Source organism: Vanessa atalanta, chromosome 8, assembly GCF_905147765.1.
Source record: "Vanessa atalanta chromosome 8, ilVanAtal1.2, whole genome shotgun sequence".
Classification (NCBI taxonomy): Eukaryota; Metazoa; Arthropoda; class Insecta; order Lepidoptera; family Nymphalidae; genus Vanessa; species Vanessa atalanta.
In genome coordinates, this window is record NC_061878.1 from 1970834 (window position 1) to 1987896 (window position 17063).

The window sequence follows — 17063 nt, forward strand, 5'->3', positions numbered from 1 at the left end:
CCAAATCTCAAGTTATGCGTAGCCTAACCATTCTCAGTATATAGGCTATAGCAAGTAAAAAGGTTTTCATAGATCCAACTAATATAAATTAGTCTGTTAAACATAAAAACTTGCCTCAATAATATTAGCATAAACTTATCTGAATTTTTATAGCTCCAGCTTTTTTGCAATTAACTGAAATCGCAAATACGGCACTATTGCACGTGAAATAATGTCGATTTTTGTTTATCTTGCGAATCAGCCCAATTTTTGTACGTTAGAGCCCAATTAGCTTGTCCTGTTTCCAAAAGGAGTGTTTAATTAAGGCGTATGTTCCAATTCCCTATTTTTTATCTGTTGCAATGTTCATTAGCTTTGACTGCTCTGATTTTCGATTTAACCTAACATTCACAACATTCATTCATGTCTCAACTCAATACACACGTAGTTTTTAAGCAATCTTCAGTAAAAAATGAACATTGTAGTTTAAAAATTGAAAAGTCTTTATATATATGCATCATATGAACATCACTGTTTCTCCATTACATTGTGCATGTATTATACATATAAACCTTCCTCTTGAATGACTCTATCGATTAAAAAAAAAACCGCATCAAAATCCTTTACGAAATTTTAAAGATCTAAACATACACAGGGACAGACAGATAGCGGTAAGTGACTTTGTTTTATACTATAATGATATGATTTTTTACATTACAAAATATATCTAGAGATAAATTTTATTTCACGGTAAGCTTTAAAAGGATCGATGTCATATGACATGAGCTGTTGTAAATCCCTATGAATCTGTACCTGGCGAAGGGTGTTATAAATTACCGACCATGTATCAGTAAGCCAACCTGTGTCGATGTACACCTCAAAATTATATCTATCGATAACCAGTAGAACATCAATTTGATTTCACTATAAATCCATACTAAAATAAAAAATATAATATTAATAATGCGATGGTAAATTTGTGGCTTCTTAAATCAGATTCCATAGTTATTTTTAACTTGGCCTATTAAAAAAGGTAAAGCTCAATAATATTGATAAATAAGGCATATTAAACAATACAAGATCGTGGACCTTGTATTTATTGATTTCTAGACGAGATATATAAACATCTACTGACATACTCTGTAATTAAAATACTAGAAAAGATTAACTACTGAGTTTCTTGCTAGTTGTCCTCAATAGAATCTTTTTTCCGAACCGGTGTAGCTTCACATTTAATTTTACAGTGTAACATGACGATTGAAAAATACTTCTAAATATGCATACTTGAATAAATAAGGCTATTGTGATTTTAATTGATTTTCTTTTGTTTGTCTGCTAAATTTTCTCGGTTAAGCCACTAAACCGATTTTAATGACTTTTGATACGAAATTAGTTTAAGCCCTAAGAAATTTACTATACAATTAGTGAGTTTATTATTTATGAAACGATCGCCTCCTGGCTATTTCTATTCATATTCAATAAATGTAATTAATTAGTTTGACAAAAAAAAAAATACCCGCTGAGTTTCTTTCGCCGGTCCATCTCAGGTCAGGGTGTTTTTTTTTCCGAACCGGTGGTAGTGTTTAATTTGACTATCAATAAGTAAGTATAATGCTTCTATATTAAATAAAAGAATTTGAGTTTGAGATTGAGTTTGTATGCTATGAAGTTCTATAAATTTCTCGTGCAAAGCCGCGAAATCAGCTAACATGATGTGAAAAATAAAATATACAGTCTAAAATGTTTTATACTTCTTTACTGGATTTATTGACAAAACTGTAACTCTTTCTTTTGCTGTCAAATGTAACAAGCTTTTGTTCTGGTAGCAGGATGAGTTTGGAAATATGAAAAAACTTTATTGTCGCCCAAAAATGAAAACATGGAAAGAAATGGCTTGTTCTAATCTGCGTATGTTAATTTTTACCATACTACTTTTTGGCTAAGCAAATATTCATTATGTAAAATGGAATTAATAATACATTTTACCCTTAATAGTTAAACCAGCTTCTCTTTTATGATGGAAACCTTTGCAAGGCATAACATATTATATTGTAGGCTGCTGAATAATGTTCCTGTTAACAGCCAGTTTCCGCTTGTTAGCGTCGGTGGACGTAAACATAATTGAGCATCTATCGATTACCTTCCAAGTGAAATTTACTATTATATAATCTTGGGCAATAAGAAAATCTCTTTGTAAATATAATTCCAACGAAACTGTAAAAAAATGAGTCCTTAACCTTAATTTTCTTTCTTCCTCCTCTTTGACCTTGATTTTTTTGTATGTTAGCTGTAGAGCTACGACTTGACGACCATCTGTTACCACCCATTCATCGTATATTATATTGCTGAAACAGCAATACTTAGTACTGCGTTAAGGCTTAAAGGGTAAGTGAGTCAGTGTAACTACAGGCACCAGGGACATAATCTTAGTTGCCAAGGTTAGGGACGCATTATTAAGGAATGGTAAATATTAATTACAGCGCCAATTTCTATAAGCTCTTACTTATTTGTTCGTCCGCCTACGTAATTTCTGAATTCCTACCTTTATTATTTATTGCTACTTTTGTTTTCATATTACTTTTATTTTATATTTGTCCATTGTAATATTTATAGTTCTGACATTTTTATTTACTGAGTAAACTTGTCCTTCTGATTACAGTCTTAAAGTATGTAATTTCATTCAAATATACGTATATGTTTAATGATTACACAGAATTAAATCGTTACATTAATTAGAATATCGTGTTTCTTGAATCAAGGTACAGTCGACATGAAGGCATCAGTTATTTTCTTTGAGTGCTGGTCCCTTTCAATTTGGAAAAGCGAACCCTTTGATCACGGATCTGCCGTCAGAAGTATTGTCCTTTGTGTGATTCTAAGCTGCTAATGTTATATTGACCCAACGTTGGATTAGACTTATAAAACATTATATGCAATTTGTTTTAGATAAGAGCCGAGATGGCCCAGTGGTTAGAACGCGTGCATCTTAACCGATGATTTCGGGTTCAAACCCAGGCAGGCACCACTGAAATTTCATGTGCTTAATTTGTGTTTATAATTCATCTCGTGCTCGGCGGTGAAGGAAAACATCGTGAGGAAACCTGCATGTGTCTAATTTCAACGAAATTCAGCCACATGTGTATTCCGCCAACCCGCATTGGAGCAGCGTGGTGGAATATGCTCCAAACCTTCTCCTCAAAGGGAGAGGAGGAACATGTGAATGTGGTGCGGGTGAAACTTAGAATTTTGACGAGATGTCAAAGTAATTTTGAATGTTCGTCCTCAAAATTTTGGTGAGATGTTCTACGTAAGCCAGCAAAGATATTGGTCAAAAAATTGTTTGCATAATTTTAATCAATTTTTTTTATGTATACCCTTATTCTGCTTGCGCAAAACCATGATAAATTGTTCGCTTATTATAAAATAATAGTAAAATGCTGCAATTATAATTATATTATAATTGTGTAATATATCATTCTTGGCGCTCCTGTAACCTTGTAACACCAAACTACTAGACTGATTGAGGTCATATACAGACAATATAATTATTTGTTATGTTGAAATCTTTTCGAGACGGCGCTGTGATAAACAAAGAGTAATTTCTAGATATTATGATAATATCGTGTCAAAAAAGGGGGTGAAATCACGTGGCACCACAGTCAGCACAGGTAACGTTTTAGATTCAATAATTAATAACGGCTGAACACATTACTGCCGATGCCTCATTCCGAATACTTCGGTTCGAATCGACGACATATTATTTTAATTTTTCTTAATAATAAAACCAATATAGGAAACCAACCCTGAGAGATGATAAATATAGTATTATTTTATAATAAAATACAGCAATAGCAAAACCAGTCCATTAATTGTACTAACTTTACACGAACATACGTAGCGCCATCTATTGACCGAAAGATTGATTGGCTTTACTTATATTTTTGTTTGGGATAAAAGTTAAAGATCGATCAGTCGATGTCTCACTAACGATAACAAATAAAATTGCACTCGTAAGGCCGTAATAGTTTAAATCTGAATGAATTTATCGATATATTTATAGCACCACAAACATGTTTTCCATGCCTTGATGTATCGTATCTTCAATTGCCTTATTAACTTTTTATTATCTAAATGAGCCTCTAGATTTATTACCAGACAACAACACAATCTGCAATTTTGAATATATATGTATATTGTTGCGTCATCCTTATTGACTCGGAATGTGTACTTGAAGGGGTCTTATTTGTCTTCGTATGAATCGGAATTCCGTAGCCGGTATGGATGGTATTCGACCAGTGTGTTTTTACGGAGATATTCAATAAAAGAGTGCTTTAAAGTACAAAGCATAAATAAAAAAACCTAACATTATTGCTATTGAAGATTGATTAAAGATAAACCATTCGTTTTAACAATGATTAAATTTTGATTTAAATATTGAATTAACTAGATATTTATTATAATAACGAAAATAGATTAAAATATTTAAATTGGTTACTGATGTTAGTTTTGATAACTAACTAAATTAACTTATCCAAGCAACTGTTCCAGCAAGTAGCACTGTCTGCATAAAAAGTTAAATTCATAATTTAAGCTCAAGTTTGCTTAGGTAAAACAATTTAATTGCTCAACTAAGCTTACATGAACCAAGCACTTTAGGATCAAGGAATAGATTTTGTCTTGTTAGAAAGTTGGTTAAGTAAAAAATCATATTGTTAAACCAGTTGGAATTTGTTTGTTAGTCCTAATAACTTGAATTTGATATATCAACGCGTTCTTCCCAAAGTTCTCATAAAGGGATCCTTTAAATGTAAGGTTTCAGACATCTAGAAACTTCTAACAATACGAGTTTCGAAGCAACGCTGAATACTAATGATTCGGGTTGAAAAGTTTTAGATCGATTTCATTATGTTTGTTGTACCCATTATCTTCAAACTCAGAGAAATATTCAACTATGTATTTACTAAACTTATCTTGCATAAGTTTTGTAAAAACATTTTCTCCGTTATAATAACCAATTACTCTATTTCTGTACTATTATATAACAGTCAATACTGTTATTTTAAGCTTTTAATTGCTAAGAGCGGTCCCTCGCAGCACTCGCCTTGTATTGTAACAATCTATAATTTGATTGTAAAACAAAAACAGAAATACTTGGTACTGTTGTGTCCCGGTTTGAAGGGTGGGTGAGGCATTATAATTACTGGCAAAGGTTGGCAGAGCGTTGGCGAAGAAAGATAAGGTTAATATTGCCAATAACGCAAATCTCAATGGGCGGTAGTGACCTTTATGACGTGATTCTTACCATAATGTAGACCATTTGTGCATTTGCCACCTATTATATAAAAAAAATGTATACGTATTTACATGTAGGGGCGTTTATTCGTAAATGTTATTTCGTATCACATTTCTTGAGATCAAATAATGGTATCGACTCCAAACCAATTTTATTCCACGCGCTATAGCACAATGGATGTTTAATTCAATTCCATGCCTAATGTTATTACCTATTATACGGATATGTGCAAGCCCCCGGGGCTGGTAACACCTACTCATCGATTATTCAAACGCAAAATCAGTTAGTCTGTTGATTTTTAGAGTAAACTAGTGTAATTACTGGTAAAACGAGAATATCGTCCTAAAATTAGAATTGTGATGCTGCCTGGTAGTACAAATATGCCATACATATGTACATATATGTGTCTACATTTAAATAGCCTACATCCATTTTATACACGAGTTTCTCGAGGTATGAAGTAAAGAAAAGTATCTTACGCCTAATTGGTTGATGACAATATAATATTGTATTTTTTTATGATATCGGTAGGCGGATGTGCTAAGTAGTCACCAGCGCCCAAAGACAAGAGCGCTGTAAGAAATATTAACCACTCCTTACATCACCACCAAACTTTAGAACTGACATGTTATGTCTCTTGTGCCTGTAATTGCACTGGCTCACTCACCCTTCTAACCGGAATACAACAATACTGAGTACTGCTGTTTGACAGTAGAATATCTATATAATTGTATACTTCTTGCAGTGTTATTTTCTAGATGCGAACTTAACACTTATAATAATCAAATGGTAAAATTATTCGTCTTTTCTAAAATAAATTAAGAAATTATGTATATTGCTTACAAAAGTGTTGAATATTTTATCAGTCGTATGAATAATGCGTTAAATTGTAAGCAGTGTGTTATGGTTAAAGATTGCTTTAGACAGTTTACAATCTTGCGAGGTGGATTATAATCTAAAACAAAAAGTATTACGGTGATGTACCGAATCTTATGAAGGCATTTTTTTTCGTTATATTCATTAAATGAAATAGGAAAATAAGTTGGCTAAGTCATTGGTCGATTTTTTTGTCTATTTGGAACGTTACACGATACAGAGCAAATACAATATTTTTTCATCATTAGCTTATCCTTATTTCGTTTATTGCTCAATGTGCTACACTTCTGACAAACTTGCAGTCGACCGCCTGTCACTATCCTAATAATGCTTCGAATGATTCGGACGGATTCGGTGCCAACATATTGGTAAATATTGGTAAAGATTCGCTCGATTAACACACAAAGTAAAATGGTCTTATTACTGTAATTCCATTGTTGGAACTAACGATGCTATTAAAAATGATCATTGTCAACTATTTACCAGAAATTAATTTTCTCATATTTTACTATCCCATAGCGCTCCGAGTACAAAAATGGCTCCAAGTAAATTTCGTTCTACATAAGTGCTTTATATTTATATTTTAATAAAAAAAAATCAAGCTTGTTTTAAAGAATAATTTCCATAGGAATTTTAATCAAGTGAAATTAAACATACTTTATTCAAGTAGGCTCTTACAAGCACCGTCATATTACAAGGTGAATTTTAATATTAAGCCACCACTGATTCGGCATGTTGATTATACCGAGAAGAAACGACACAAAACTCAATAGTTGCTCTTTTTCAGTTTAATTGCATGTAATTATAATTTAATTTATGTATCCTGTATGACCTTCAATGAATATTAACACCAAGCTCTTCCATCATTTGCATAATCATGTACGGTAAAATGAACCTTATTTGTATAAATATAAGTTTTAAACTTAGCTAAAATGTTATTAGTATTTTATGATAGAACAAATACCCTACACCTAAAGGCGTACAGCCTTTAACTTTGTCAAGTCGAAAACTTGGTGTAACAAGTTTATCTTTACTTCTCGTGTTTATACAATGTTTGTCACTATTCACTTGGTGGTAGGGCTTTGTGCAAGCCCGTTTGGGTAGGTACCACCCACTCATCAGATATTCTACCGCTTAACAACAGTACTCGTAATTTTGTGTTCCAACAAAATTTGTGAAGAGTAAGTGACCCAGTATAACTACAGGCACAAGGGACATGACATCTTAGTTCCCAAGGTTGGTAGCGCATTGGCTATCTAAGGAGTGGTTAATATTTCTTACAGCGCCATTGTCTATGGGCAGTGATGACCACTTACCATCAGGTGGCCGTATGTCCGTCCGCCAACCTATGCCAATAACATTCTATCAAAATCATCGATGTTGTTATAGATACACGTGTTGTTGTGAATATATTGTGAGGCTACGGTAAGTATCTTTTACAATGAGATAATGTCTCATATTTTTTATTTATAAGGGTAAGCACAATTTACATACCAAATAGTAAAAGGAGACGTATATAAGATAATTATTATAATAATAAAATTTTCCCTCTATATTTACAATCGAAAGCGTTTTAGAAATGTTCAAAATATTTTCGAATTTCAAATATTCCAACAATGCCTATTTTTAAGGAATAACATTATTAATATTTTATCCTCATTTTGCGCGAAATATTTGTGTTAGAAGGGACGATGACGATCAGAATCGAACGGTCCGCTTCTTAAGCATTGCTTGGTGTCTCGCATACCAAAATCACGAGTTATGAAAACTGTTATCTATATAAATATGATAACTGCGAAAGGAACTTTGTAGGTGTGTTTGTCTGTCACTATTTCACGGCTAAACAAATTAACAGAATTTGATAAAATTTCGTAAGAAGCAAGCTTGCTTTTCTTTGTCTAACGCGTGATGAAAAAATCCGAGCGAAACCACGAACAATGACTAGTAAAGAATACATCGACGAAACGTGATAATTGGTACAGATTGATACGTCGGTCGTACTGTTATTTTATAATAATAAATTACAATTATTTTTTACGCTATTTTATTTAATATGGCTGTAAAAGTACATTACACTATTATTATAAGCGTTTTAGCTACACAATATTTTTTATCCATAAGCACGCGTTTGCACAAGCAAACGAAGACACTTAAGCGCGTAGGCATGCATTAAGATCCCAAGCAAAATTACAGCAAGCAATTACGAGAACAATAAAATTTCGACTAACGTTAAGGTAAAAAGCTTTTACAAACGGTTAAGCGGCACAAATGCATACATAATTCAAGGCGAGGATATTCAGTCGATATCTTTCTCTGTACGTTAAAGGATCTATTTATTAACAATTCAGCGATTTTAAATAGAATCGAAAACGTGCCAACTCGCCCGTAGCCGGTCTGCGGGGTCTTGCGAAATGTCATATAGTATTAATGCTGCGGTGTTATTCTGGACCAATGATGGTTAGGCAGAAGAGGGGCGAAAGTTGATGTTTAAAAAAATTCTTAATTTTTTCCTTATTTGAATATAGGCCGGCGTTTGCGAAAGGAGAATTTTAAATTAATCTTTAGATATATTTCTTTTTCTTACGAAAAATATTCTACGCTTATGATGCAATATATTTTTAAGTCTACCGGTGTCTAATTTTGTAATAACCTTTAAAAGATTTCATCATAAATTTCATGATGTACATTCGATATTTTCCGAAATACGGAAATATTTCGTGTTATCAATGAAACGAAAAATATTGTTTTACCACGTGAATATTTGGTTTTAATATGAATTGTTAATAATGAGTTCTATGTTTTTTGCTATTTGAATTCCAATAATAATTCTCTTTACTATTATTAAACTAATATTTTACTAGTTGATCACAATTTATCGAATCATATTCAAAGTAGTATCGTACTAGCATCGTCGATCTCTCCAAGAATAAACTCAAACATCACACATGAAGGTATAAGACGTGCCTTAGCCGTTAGCCATAAATTTAAAAATACATGTAGCAGCGTGCTATGTATGAAGTTTTATTGCAGACAATTTTCCGCGTACTTTTGTTAACATTTATATGCAGATATCTCTATGAGATTAGATCACATGTCCGTTCAGTATTTTAACGTATTTATTGAACTGCTGGTGATTAAATTTGGTTATATTTTATAATATTTAATAAATCTATATTATAAGATTATTTTAGCTAGCATAATTAGTCTAGTCTTAATATAAGACCATAGATCCCGAGGTTCTATGCTTAAACTCTCGGTAAGGCCGATAAAAAGTACGGCCGGTTCGGAAAAATTCTCAGTAACAGGCCGAAGTCTGGAAATTGGGAGCGTTTACACTTCCGTGCGTCAAAAAGTATGTAGTAAAAATTACACCTGAAGGCACAAAAAAGTTAATAAATTTAAAATGTAAGCGATTATTTACCGAAAGATTTATCAATAAGGCAGTTTCTGGTTTTCTCTATTTATAGTCCGATTACACTTCTTCTTCTCTTTGGTTTCCTTAACTTTGCTTATATCATATTTTTCTTCCATACATCGAATCTGTACGTCCTTTTTTATATTGTCCGGATAGACATATGACTCTACTCCACCTGATGGTAAGTGGAAGTGGAGTCCAAACGCGAAGACGACTATTACAGTCAGCTAGAATGAGCTGCACCAGTCTCCCTCGCCATGCTGGCCCGAAAGATGCCTCTTCACGCCTCGTTTGAAGGCAGCCAGGTTACTTATTAGGTCCTAACTCTCTTCTTGAGTTCATAGTCATTTTTGAAAAATTACATTAATTTCCACCAATCAAAATTATTTTGAATTAACGTATTCATTTCAAACTCGTCATTCAAAAACATGTCATCCTAGTCTCCAAAGAAGCGGGCGTAAGTAAAATAAATAAATTACGCTTGCCCTTCTTTATTTAAATTTTTTGTTTTTTTCTTTGGTATAAATATTTATTCACATAAAGTCGGTTTTTTTTTCGTGTATAAATAAATATTTAGAGACATCGTCGAGACAGCATTCTATATTTACGAAAGATTTTTCACTACTGGCAAACAGAAACAGCTTTTGACCTTTTAGGTAACCTTTGTATTGCGAACGACTTAGCATAAAATCTTTAAGGAAAATAAAATACGAGAAATATACGTTTGTGTTGCTTTCGTCAGACTATAACAAGTAATAAAATGATTTGAAAAGATATAATCATTTCAGTCTGCCAATAAATTTGTGGATGCTTTCATTCTGAGGTTTGCATATTTATTTATCATATTTTAATGCAATACAATATGGATAAATACATTTTTGGTTATCGTGTTTGCCGAGCCGAGATGGCCCAGTTTTTAGGACATGTGCATCTTAACTGATAGTTGCGGGTTCAGACCCACGCTAGCACCACTTAATTTTCATGTGCTTAATTTGTGTTTATAATTCATGTCGTGCACGGCGATGAAGGAAATCTTCGTGAGGAAGCCTGCATGTGTCTAATTTCAACGAAATTCTGCCACATGTATATTCCACCAATCCGAATTGGAGCAGCGTGGTGGAATATGCTTAAAGGAAGAGAAGGCCTTAGCCCAGCAATGGTAAATTTACAGGATGCTAATGTATATTGTATTTGGCATTTAAAATTCTCAGAATTTCTCAAATTACTTTATAATTTAATTAAAAATTTTAACCAAGTACGTGGCGGCTCAATTTTGTGATATGATTAACTTATCGTGAAATTTCAAGATCTATTATATTTGAAAACAGAATATATATTATAAATATTTTATTTTCTCTTTATATTTTGTTTCTTTTAAAATGAAATTTAGATGTGGTTATATAATTAAAAACAAAACAAAGTGAAAGCCTGTCCCATTTTAGTCCGCTTCAAGTACCAGTAGAGTATAAAGTATTAGGAGTTCTGAATAAAAGACGTTTTGTTTGCAGAACAGAAGACGTGAAGTATCGCTTCAGTTCTTATGTTTACCCTGACGAAATTTACAGATGCAAACATAATACATAGAATCTAAATACAAAGGACGGAGAATATTTTTATTTGAAATGTATTTAAAAAAATTGTTTTGTATTCAGAGTTTTAAATTTAATAAAAACGTAAACTATTTTTACTTATAGCGTGATTTCAATCACAATTTTCAGATAAATATCGAATCACGAGTCTACATCAAAACGGCTACAAATTTTTCAATTTTCATTCCAAACTGACGTAAATGATAGCGATATTTTCGAAAAAAAAGCGTTGGAAGTCGCCCACCATAAAATTGTATTATAAAATATTTTCAGTTTTGGCGAATATTTACAAAAAATAAAAAACGGGAGTTGTCAGTGTCGGTGTCGACGAGCACACGGTTGGAACGAAGTTGCTTTTTCTGCATATTATGTATTAAATAACAGATACAATTAAATTAATTAACAACGTTTAAGAGTCGAACAAAGACAAAAAATAAGACAACCAATTTAAGGTGAGTGAAACCTTTTTTAACATCTTTACGAGATTGCATTTATTTTTCAAAATTGGAACGATTTCGAATAACAAACTAAAACAGAATGTAGAAAAATATGCACTATAAAATATTCAGCGAATTAACATAAAAGTGAACTCCTACGCAATATGTGACCCATATTGAATTTCTCATAGAACCATAACCACTGGTATCAGGAGACCGTGAAATTTTTCTCTAAAAGATATTGCGACCAGCTGTGCAATATTGTTAGCATTCTTAGCACAATTCTAAGCAAATTTTATGTAAGTATCTGTAAATATACATTGGGAATTTTCAAGTTCGTAGATAATACATACATAAACATCCACCTCACTGTTAAAGACGTTTATTAATCGATACTTTTTGAGAATTATTTTTAAGTACTCAATACAGACTAGCAAATCGACTACCTGGAAATATGTGGTAACAACAACCCATAGACATTGAGTTTGTAAGAAATGTTAACCATTCCTCGTATTACCAATATATCGTCAACCTTGATAACTTAGATGTCATATCCTTTGTGACTGTAGTTACTGGCTCACTCAACCTTCAGTATTACTGATTGACGGTAAAAATATGAAGGGGTGGTATAACATGACCGGTCCTTGGTGGTTAGGCTTGGTGCAATACCGTCTGGAAGGTACCACCCACTCATCAGATATTCTACGATCAAACAGCAGTACTCAGTATTGCTGTGTTCCGGTATGAATGGTGAGTGAGCAAGTGTAACAGGTGCAAGGAATATAACATCTTAGTTTCCAAGGTTGGTAGTGCATTGTCGATGTAAGGAATGGTTAATATGTCTTATAGTATTGTCTTTGGAAGATGTTGCCCACTTACCATGAGGTGGTCCATTCGCTCTTCCGCCTACATATATTATAAAAAAACCATATTTTTCCGAAACTATTGACAACCTAATAGAAATAAGAAAAAATGGGTGAGGTCATTGGATTTAATATGCAATACGCATTACTCAAAAATAGAGGGCTTTGTCTAAACCAGAATAACTTAGTCCCAATACTAACACTAAATATTCCATATTACTGTTATTATTAATTCTACTGACTTTTCGTTTGCGATAATCATAATGACAATCAAAATTTTAGTAAGTCATATTTACAGCTCTATAACAGACAGACAGACGGCAAAGCCGTAGTAATCTTGTAGGTAAAAGACATGGCAAAATCTTTAATTTCACCTTCCTACTTGAATATTTTATTAGACTTAGATAAGAAGCTTATGTTAGTTTAACACTATTGCCACCAAGTGAATACATAGAAATGATATACTCATACTAAATTATAATTTATTATACCAACTTATAAATAAATTTAATACACAAAATAATATAAGTAATTCCATAGTATATCCAGTGTGCCACCAACCATGATACTTGACTAAGACACTCAGGGGAGTACTGGTAATAGACCTCTTCGAGACCTCTTTTTACGTACTCTTCGAACCGGAACAATGAAATAAAATAAAAATTATTCTATTTAATAAAATCATTGATGAGTTAGTTATACTTAACCAGGCGAGTTTACACCGAAGCCTACCGCCAAGTTTCCGCTGTAAATATTATCTCGGTATTAATGCATACTATGTTAAATTAAACTTCATTGTATTTATAATAGAAAGAAATTAAATGGACCCATTAAAACGGCTGCCTAGTTATCACAACAATTTATTGAGGCGTACACTTGGCTCCTTAATCGTTAGCTATCTTGCGGCGCTGTAATGGCTTTCACCCAGCGCTGGTCTAGACCAAGTGATAACATCTGAAAATATGCTTCTTCGCTTAAATAGCTTTTAAGACAATTCTCAGAATAAAATGTGGTATACTTAACACAATTGAATAATACTTTTCTCTGTTTGGATTATTCGTTAATATATCGTTAGACGTTTTGTCTTATTTTTTGATAATTTCCTTAATCCAATGTTAATAAAATATACAAAATGCAGCATTGAAATGTATATAAGATATAAAATTATCCAATATATTTATATTATATTGTATATGTTAGATGCGTATGCAAGGTAATAATGGAATCGGTAATTTTTCTCAAGTTATGGCGTGACCAAGGGAAATAGGTATTATTTTTTGTATTTATAACAATAAGAAATATATATTTATTTTACTAACTCTATGATTTTCCGTCTGCTTTTAAGTTCTTCGCCTCCAGAGGAGCTCCACTGCAGATAAAAAACTCCTACTAATTTGCTTTGTTTAAAGGTTAAATACAAATGTCAGCATTATTAAAAATCGACCTTCCATAATCGTGCGTGTTGTGTTTTAATTGTTATTTTTTTTAAATAACTTAACAATTTTCATAAATAGAATACAATAAAAAATATTTCGCGGTCTTCGATAGACATTTAGCTCTCAAAATAAGTTAGCATATTTTTTTGCATATAGAACGTGATATTTATCCAAATATATAACGAAGTATATAATTTTTTAAAATGGGTTATTTAAATGGAAAGAAAAATAGAAAAAGATCAAAGCAACTATTCCATTTTAGTTTTATTTTATACTAATTGTCACTAGCGACTTCACTCGAGTTTTATAGGCTAGTCGTCAGATGTAAGACATAAAAAATCTTAAGCTTGCTTCCTACAAAATTACATCAAATTTGGTTCAGTGGTTTGACAGTGAAAGAGCCACAGACAGAGACAGATAGAGTTACTTACGCTTTTTTAATATTAGTATAGTTTATTTGCATCGTATATTCTCCGTTTCATCTTAGATTTGACTGAAAGATAATGCCTTTAGGCTTTTGATATCATTGTATGATTTGTGCACATAAAAATATGCCTCCCTCTTTTATTTCTCACTTTATATTTTATATGAATTAAATTTTTAAAACAATAGGCTTTAAATATTCACTAAAAATACTATTCAGTCATACGGGTGTTGTCCGTGGACTAATCGAGGGCTTGAATCTGAGGCCTGGATCTAAGACCTAGATCTGGATCTGAGGCCTAATAAGGTAGATGCTGGACCAATGAGCCACAAATTAGCAGCTTACATTGCACACTTGCACTATAACGATTGGGAAAAAGAGTGGGGAACGATACACACGGAGACATGACTAAAATGTAGAAGATGGTTACCGCATATAACACTTACGCCCATTGAGTCGCACGCACACAAAGGTACAAGACTAAGAGTAGTCCTGTACTTTTGTGTGCGTGTGATATCTGTATATTATTATTCATAAACAAATATGTTTTTATTGCAAGGGTGTGTGTGCGTGTATGTGGTTAAATATAATTTTATGATATTGTAAACGCTATTTACTTTTCAGAAATAACCTCACAACTCATTTACCTGACTATACATATACACATATAAACATATAGTGAAATCAAAGTTATATTATGCTGCAATTTTGGTAGGAATAAAACACATTTGTTTTTATTTACGTTTATTTGCCGCCATTAAGAACGTGACATCCAATGACAATATCATACAATACATAATGCAACACGACCAAAATAATTAGACAATTATTTTCAAAAGCAGCATTTTAGCCATTTGTCTAAATATCTTGGTCATTTATATAATATACAAACTAATAAACACATGTATCACAGAATAATTTGATAGTGCTAGAAATTGACCATACTTTAAAAGGTGGACGATCACAATTTAAATACTCAAAAGACGGGTCACACGAAAAATAAAAACATTTAATTTTAAGGGTAAATTACTAAGAATTCGTCTCGTGTTAATGTGCTATTTCGAAGAGAAAAGTAGTTTAATATGATAATTTTAGCAAGAGAGATAAACTCGATGGCTTTCGGGATTAAATTTTGTATTCGTTAGACTATATTGCTAAGCAATGAGAAACAAACTTGCAAGCACGAATTTCCCCATTTTACGTATAAAATGCTATTACGCACACAATGTTACCCAAATAGCGCCGATATCAAGACGTGTAATTATAATGAAAGGATAAATATTACTTTCTGTCAAATACGCGGATGAGCGAGTCCCAAATTTTATTGAAACAGGGAGTAAGAGTCTGAAGAAGAATAGTGGGAAATAACCTCATATTGAAAAAATAATAAATAAATAAATAAATATTGGACAACATCACATACATTACTCTGATCCCGATGTAAGTAGCTAAAACACCCAGACCCAAGACAACATAGAAATGTTCTCTTGAGTCTGGGTGTTTGTGGTACCGTCGTTACTTCTGATTTTCCATAACACAGGTGCTTTAGCTACTTACATTGGGATCAGAGTAATGTATGTGATGTTGTCCAATATTAACTAGTGAAATTAAGTATAACTAATGAACTTTTTCTACATCGACTCGGCCGGAAATCGAACCCGGGACCTCGGAGTGGCGTACCTATGAAAACCGGTGTATACACTACTCGACCACGGACGTCGTCGTCGTCGTCGGATAGGATGTATGTAAAGAGGAAGTAATAAATTAGTATAAGAATTAATGAAGAACGGGGCACACCATCTTATATTATATATTATATACTATCCGTAAGTAAAACGAATCGCTTTTTCAATAAAATGATCGAACACTAAGGAAGTTATTGTGTATTTTTAATTACTTTTTCACAGTCGCAAGTCTATGGCGATTGCCGTTTATGTTCGTTCGTTCTAACATTCCCGTTTTCTTATTATATAAACGTAAATATTGTTTGTTTCTTTGCCGATCCTTAAACACTCGTAATTGCCCGAAGGGCCAGTGTAAGCTTACAAAGTCATAGCGTGGGTTCTTAGCTTTGTAAGATTTGAGCGTGACTCCAAAACTAATATTTAGCTAACAAATATTTACCATCGAAGGTCAAGACCTACGGCCACGAGATTGTCAATATCAGTACACTAAACGGTATATTCCGACTATAACCAAATAAACAGTTATGAGAACTTGTTCCAACGAATAACGTTGAAAATTTAAAGTCAGATTTTCAGTGAAATTGCTACTGGTTTTCAATATAAAATTTTTGGTGATATATTTAGTCACGGTATATAATAAAAACATTCCTTTGATTTAATTTTTAAGTAAAACTAAAAGTCGCTTCCACCAACCCGCATTGGATTGCATTACAGGCTGCTAATGTAATGTAATAAAAAAAAGTCGCTTACAAATTACTAGAAAATCCTTCGAAGCTTTTTGTGTGTTGATCATACATTTAGATAGAAATTTTGGGTAACATTGAACAATCTTAACGAAGTTCTTCCGTCGCCTAAACCGCAAGGCTTGGTGATGATAGATTTAAAATCTTACGTGCTGCAACATATGGCGCCGAAATGTGTACAGCATCTGTAGAACTGGTCGACATATTTATGGATTCATATGATTATTTAGGTTTACCAATACGATTCGTAGCTCTCAAAATTAGGAGTCAAATGTGGTTATGGCTGGACATGTACATATGTCTTAGGACCAATAGTTGTTGGA